This window comes from Zalophus californianus, chromosome 3, assembly GCF_009762305.2.
Source record: "Zalophus californianus isolate mZalCal1 chromosome 3, mZalCal1.pri.v2, whole genome shotgun sequence".
Lineage (NCBI taxonomy): Eukaryota > Metazoa > Chordata > Mammalia > Carnivora > Otariidae > Zalophus > Zalophus californianus.
Window position 1 is genome coordinate 52217131 of NC_045597.1, and position 6460 is coordinate 52223590.

Here is a 6460-nt window from a genome sequence, read left to right on the forward strand (position 1 = left end):
TTTGTTAGTATCCTTTGAAGCTCCAAAGTTCTAAATTTTGATGATGTCCAATTTATCTATTTTTTCTTTTGTCACTTAGGCTTTTGGTGTCATAGCAAAGAAATTGTTGCCTAATTCAAGGTCCCAAAGAGATACTCATGGTTTTTTTTAGGAGTTGCATAATTTCTGACAACTCTTATATGAATCTTACTTTTAGGTCTTTGATGTACTTTGAACTAATTTTTGCATATGATGTGAGCTGGGGTCCAACTCCATTCTTTCACATATAAATATCCACTTGTTATTGCACTATTTGTTGAAGAAACTATTTTTTCCTCGTAGAATTATGTTGGCACCCTTGTTGAAAATCAGTATGGGTTTATCGATGGACTCTCAGTTCTATTCCAGTGATCTATATGTCTACCCTTATTCCAGAGCCACACAGTTTAGGTTACTATAGCTTTGCAGTAAATTTTGAAATCGGAAAGTATGTTTCCTCCAGGTTTGTTCTTCTGCAAGATTATAATGGCTGTTCTGGGTTCCTGGCATTTTTATGTAAATTTCAGGATCAGTTTGTCAATTTCTACAAAAAAGGTAGCTGGGATTTTCGTAGAGATTGCACTGAATTTCTAGATCAGTTTGGGTTGCCATTTTCACAACATTATGTCTTCCTTCTAATTCATGAACGTGAAATATCTTTCAGTTTATTTAAGTCTTCTTAATTTCTTCCAGCCATGCTTTGTAGTTTCCAGTGCATGAATCTTGCACCTTTTTTGTCAAATTTATTCCTAAGTATTTTATTCTTTTTAATACTATTGTAAATGGAATTGTTTTATTCCATAATTTTATTTTCAGATTTTTTTTTTGCTAGTGTAGAGAATATACTTGACTTTGCATATTGATTTTGTATCCTGCAACCTTGTTTATTCTAATAGGTTTTTTGTGTGTGGATTTTGTATGAATTTTGTTTGTACAAAATCATACCTTTTCCAAATAGAAGTAGTTTTACTTTTTCCTTTTTGGTCTAAATGTATCTTCCATTCTTTCTGCTGCCTCACTGCCCTGGCTAGAACTCCCAGTACAACATTGAAAACAAGTGGTGAGAAGGCACACCTATTCTTCTTGATCTTGGAGGAGAAGCTTTTGGTCTTTCGCCAGTAAGTATGATGGTAGTTGTGGGAATATTTTCTTTTTTAATCCAACAAGCCCTTGACTTGTTTTCTAAATACAACTTTTTCATTATGTCGAACTGTTTCTTGTGCATGCTTGGGAGCTTTATTTGCTTTGGATAAATCTTTTTTTCATCAGGATACCAGTGGCTGTTCATTGTCACTGTCACTTTTATTACTAGCTTTTTCCAGAATTGAGGATCTACCTGCATTTGGCAGCCCTTTCTTTCTGGTCTCCTGGAGCTGGGACTCCCACAGTTAAAAGTGCAGTGTATGTGGTTTTGTGGGCTGTTGTGAGGATAAGGTCAGTGGTTTGGGGAAAAGAAGTGCATTCCTTTAGGGCATTGTTGGGCTGAGGGTAGTTTGTATTTTATAAACTTATGTTAGATGAATAACTGGGGACAAGCATGCTGTGGGACATGTCACAGCTTGGGGTTCTGGGTGTGTTAAAAAGAGTGTTTTCCGTATTTCCCAAGATACATAAAATGAGCACATCCCTAATCTGTTTTGAAAAATAGATATTAAGATCATATGTACTTGAAAAATGCTGCATGATATGTATTCCATTTTGAGATTTATTATGCACATTAGCACATAAAATACTTAGGGTTCAGTCTAAGTTGATGGATCAGAGAAACCAAATAGAGTGGCTTAAACAGTATGGAAGTTTCTTTCTCGCTAACAAGTGAGTGGTACAGGGCGGAGTGCCTCACTGGTGCAAAGTGGCCACTGCTGCTCCTGTCATCACATTTATATTCCATCTAGCACAGAGGAGAAAAAGCAAGGCAAGCACAGGCTTATTTCTTTCAATGACTTGACTAGAGGGGGCACAGATTCCTTCTGCTCATATCTCCTTGTCCAGATCTTAATCACATGATCATTCCCAGTTATAAGGGGGGGCTGGGAAAAAAAGTCTCTTGCTGGGCTAAAATCTGAGAGCTCTATATTTATTTATTATTATTTTTTTAAAGATTTTATTTTTCATTTGAGACACACAGATACAGAGAGAGAGAGCATGAGCAGGGGGAGAGGGAGAGGGAGAGGGAGAAGCAGGCTCCCAAGGAGCAGGGAGCCTGATGCAGGGCTCGATCCCAGGACTCTGGGATCATGACCTGAGCCAAAGGCAGACACTTAACTATCTGAGCCACCCAGGCGCCCTAAGAGCTCTATATTTAAATAAAGATGAAGAGGATGGGTCCTAGAGGACAACTAGTCATCTTTGCCACAGAATGTCGTAGGCTTTGAGAAATCCTACAGCCAAAAGACTTTTTTTTTTTTAAGCTACCAATAATCCATAGCATATAAGGGAAATGGCCGTTGTAGATAATCTCACTCCAGTGGGGTCTACTGCATTCCACCTCCTCCAAGACCAGAAATCCAACAGCGCAGCCCTTGCAAGCTGCTGAATTGTTAGGTGGAGAGTGTCAGCCAATGGGCTTTTCTGGAACAGAGCAAGACCAGATATTGAGCATGCAGAGCTGGTAGGATGTGAATAGTCTTATCTTTGAGCTTGGGGAATTTGTGTTCTAACTTCTGGGAGGGGTAGCTAAAGCAAAACAAAACAAAAAACGTGACACACACCCAAAGTAAGAGCATCGAGTGCTAGCCCAAACATTTGTACACTAGCCAGCCACTGGGATGGGACAGAGGAACCGATAGACACCTCTTGGGGAATTACGATGGAGGCTGGCCACAGAGTATATCTGCCCCAAGTATGAGAAGGCACATCTGAGCCAGGAGCGAGGGAGCCGTAGATGGTGATGGGTGGCCTCCCGGCAATCAATCAAGATGGGGACGCTGAGGCGATGACTCCACAGAAATATCCTTCTGGGTATGGGATGGGGAAAGAACAGAAAGTATGGGCTTTCAAACTAGAGCAGGTTAAAATCTCACGGAGCCACCCTGCATCTGGGCAATCTTGGGCAAGTGTATCCTCCTTTCAGAGGCTCTGTTTCCTTATTTATAAAATGGCGGTGTGAGTCGTGTCTCCCAGGGTTGTTGTGAAGAACAGATAGAGAAGGTATAAAGCCTCTAGAACTCTTCCTCCCCCTCCTCCCTATTGGCAGGATATCACCAGGATGTTGGGCTCCTGTACCAAGGGCAAAATTAAGCTCCACCTCCAGTGGTCGCAGAGGGCAATTCCAACCCCACTGTTCCTCATCTGATAGAAGAAAGCCAGCAGCTCTGGTCTCATGGGGCCGGAGGGAGCAAGGCAGGGAGAGTACACAGGACCGAGGGCAGGGAGAGAGGCTTCAAGCCCCTGCCTTGCCATGGACTGGATTCGGGCCCCTCTCTGTGCCTCAGTTCCCTCCAGGTGCAGCCCTAGGGTTGAGTGGGCTCTGGCCCTACCTCAGACTTGCAGCTCTTCTCTGAGAGGCAGATGGGGTATTTTTCTTGGTTTTTCAGTATGTGTTCCTTCCACACCCTTCTCCAAAATGTTTTCCTTTGCTAATTTATTTGGCTAAGGAGGTTTGTGGTGACAGACACCGAACAGGAAATGGCTGTCATAGCTGCTGTCTGCAACTCTGTTTTTTTTTTTAGGCTTTCTCCTGCATAGCTCACCTTGTCTGCCTTGCTTGGTATTGATTTAAGTGCAGGGCTAAGTGGAAGGGGAAAGGGAAAGGGAAACGTATTTTTAGAAAGGAACATTTTCTTTCAAGTTCAAAGTTTATTAAAGGTTGAGGATTATGCACAATGGCAGTGTTAGGCGGCTTCTTTCCACCACCGGGCCTTTGCACATACAGTTCCCTCTGCCTAGGAGGCTCACTCTTCTCTGTTTTTCTAGTTAATTCTACTTCTTTAGGATTAGCTCAAGCATCACATCCTCAGAAAGCATTCCCGCCTGCCCTCCCCTCCCCCAGTCTAGGTTGGTTCCTTGGTGCTATTCTGATAAGAGCTCTCTTTAAGTGCACTCACCCTGGTTTCAATGAAATGGTCATTAGTGTGATTTGGGGGCTTACTTTCTCCCCAGCCTCCTGCAAGTGGACCATAAGTTCCATAAAGGCAGGGACTATCTCTCGTTTGGTTTGCCATAGTATCTCCAGTGCTTGACATGGCTCCTGGTACACAGTCAGTGCTCAGTCTATAGCTGTTGAAGGAATGAGTGAAACTTATCTATTCCACAGCCCAGGCAGGCTGGGCATGAGACAGTGTCTGTGGGGTGCTTGTTTGCCTCGTCTGTGCTGTCCCCTGCTCCCCTTGCAGGTTTTTTCTGCTTGCCCTTCCCCAGGGTCTTGCTCCCACCCTACCAAAGCATCTGAAGAATTGATCCAGATCAAGATTGCTTCTGGAGGGCCCATAACAGGTCTTTCCCAGCTACTTCTCGTGTACAGGGCAAGAAAGGGTCGATGAAGACAGAGAGACCTTTGAGGCCCAAAGGAACAAATGTGTACTGGCGGAATTTCAGACACCCTAACTGGTAGTAGGGTGAAAGAGGTGGACTTCCTAGTCACTCCAGGGAGATGTCTGATGTTAGGTGGACATTGATCCTGACACAGTATTTTTTATTTATTTATTTATTTATTTTTTATTTTATTTTTTTAAAAGATTTTATTTATTTATTTGACAGAGAGAGAGAGAGACAGCAGGAGAGGGAACACAAGCAGGGGGAGTGGGAGAGGGAGAAGCAGGCTTCCCGCAGAGCAGGGAGCCCGATGCGGGGCTCGATCCCAGGCCCCTGGGATCATGACCTGAGCCCAAGGCAGGCACCCAACGACTGAGCCACCCAGGCACCCCCAGTATTGTTTTTTTAAAGATTTTATTTATCTATCTGAGAGAAAGAGAGAGAGAGCATGAGCAGGGGGAAGGGTAGAGGCAGAGAGAGAAGCAGACTCCCCACCAAGCAGGGAGCCGGAGGTGGGACTTGATCCTAGGACCCTGGAATCATGACCTGAGCCGAAGGCAGATGCTTAACTGACTGAGCCACTCAGGGGCCCCTGACACAATACCTTTTCCTAGAACTCAAAAATTAACATGTGGACCGAATATGATGAACATGCTGAGTGTATGGGAATGTGGGCATGCATTATGTGTACGTGTGTGCTTGTGCATACTTGCTTGGGTGTGCATGTGTGTGCATGTGTGTGTTACGGACTGGTCAGAAGGAAGGAGACAAAGACTCGGGCTCTGGTTTGGAAGATCCCTGGGAGAAACCAGGGCCGTGAGAGAGTCTGGTGTTCAGCTGCTCCCTAGACAGTTCTGCTCCCTAGGGCGGGCCTGGCCCTCCCTCTGATGGGCTTGTCCTTGCTTATCAACATTGCAAAATAGGATTACTTTTGTAATTGAGTTTTCATGCCTCAGGTGGGAAGGGCCCATTCCCTTGTGCTCCTGGGAGACGTGTGACCTGTTGTCCTAGGCCTGGGGCCAAAGCCTGTTGTGGAACCAGAAGAGTCAAGGCTTGGTTGTAGAGTCTAAGCCAAAGGAAGCCCCTACCCAGCCAAGAACAGGTCTGGGAGGGGCAGGACGAGAGGGTGACCACTCACTGGTCAAGGGCATCTGGAGGGCAAGGCCTCGAGCTGCAGGAAGGAGGGGCTGGGGGGAGCAGCAGAGTCATTAGGGAAGGGATTCTGAGTGAGAAGCCTGCCCCTGCTTAGGAAAGGAGGAGTGCGGAGGAAGTTCCTGGGGTAACTTGGGTAGCCGACATGGAGTTCAGTATCTTTCTGGAAGATGGGTTGGCCGCACACCTTTCAAACCGAACAAGGGCTGCCATCTGATCCCTTGTCCCAGCCCTGCCCACGGCCGGCTGTATCTCCTGGAGCTGATACACAAAAAGCTCATCTAGTCAAGCTGTCTCATCCTAAGCACCAGAAGACGGACACCGGGCCAAATGGTTAAGTGACCCTTAGACAAAAGCCTCAGACAAAAAAGGTTCAGGAAGGGGAAATCAGAGACGTAAATGCACCAGGGGGAAAATGAGCTCCCCAAACCTGAATTATAATTAACCGTCACTATCTCAAGATCTGGGCCTGATAGAGAGATTAGCGGGGCCCAGAAGGACATTCGTTTACCAATTGCTGGAGCACAGATAAGAGAAGTTGCGTAAGGCCGGCCGGCTAGGGAGCCAGGGAGCACGCAGACCAGGAAAACACTTGGGGAGGGAGGTCACCTTGATCTGAGGAAGCCCATTGTGCTAAGATTAGAGCCTGCCCTCCGAGAGGCTCTGACATTGGCGAGGACCGTGGCCCATGGGGCCCAGGGCACATGGGAAAATTAGATCTTGATCCTTCTCTGATTTTTATTTTATTTTATTTTTTAAATAAAAAAGTTTATTATTATTATTATTAACATATAATGTATGTATGTATCTTCAGCTC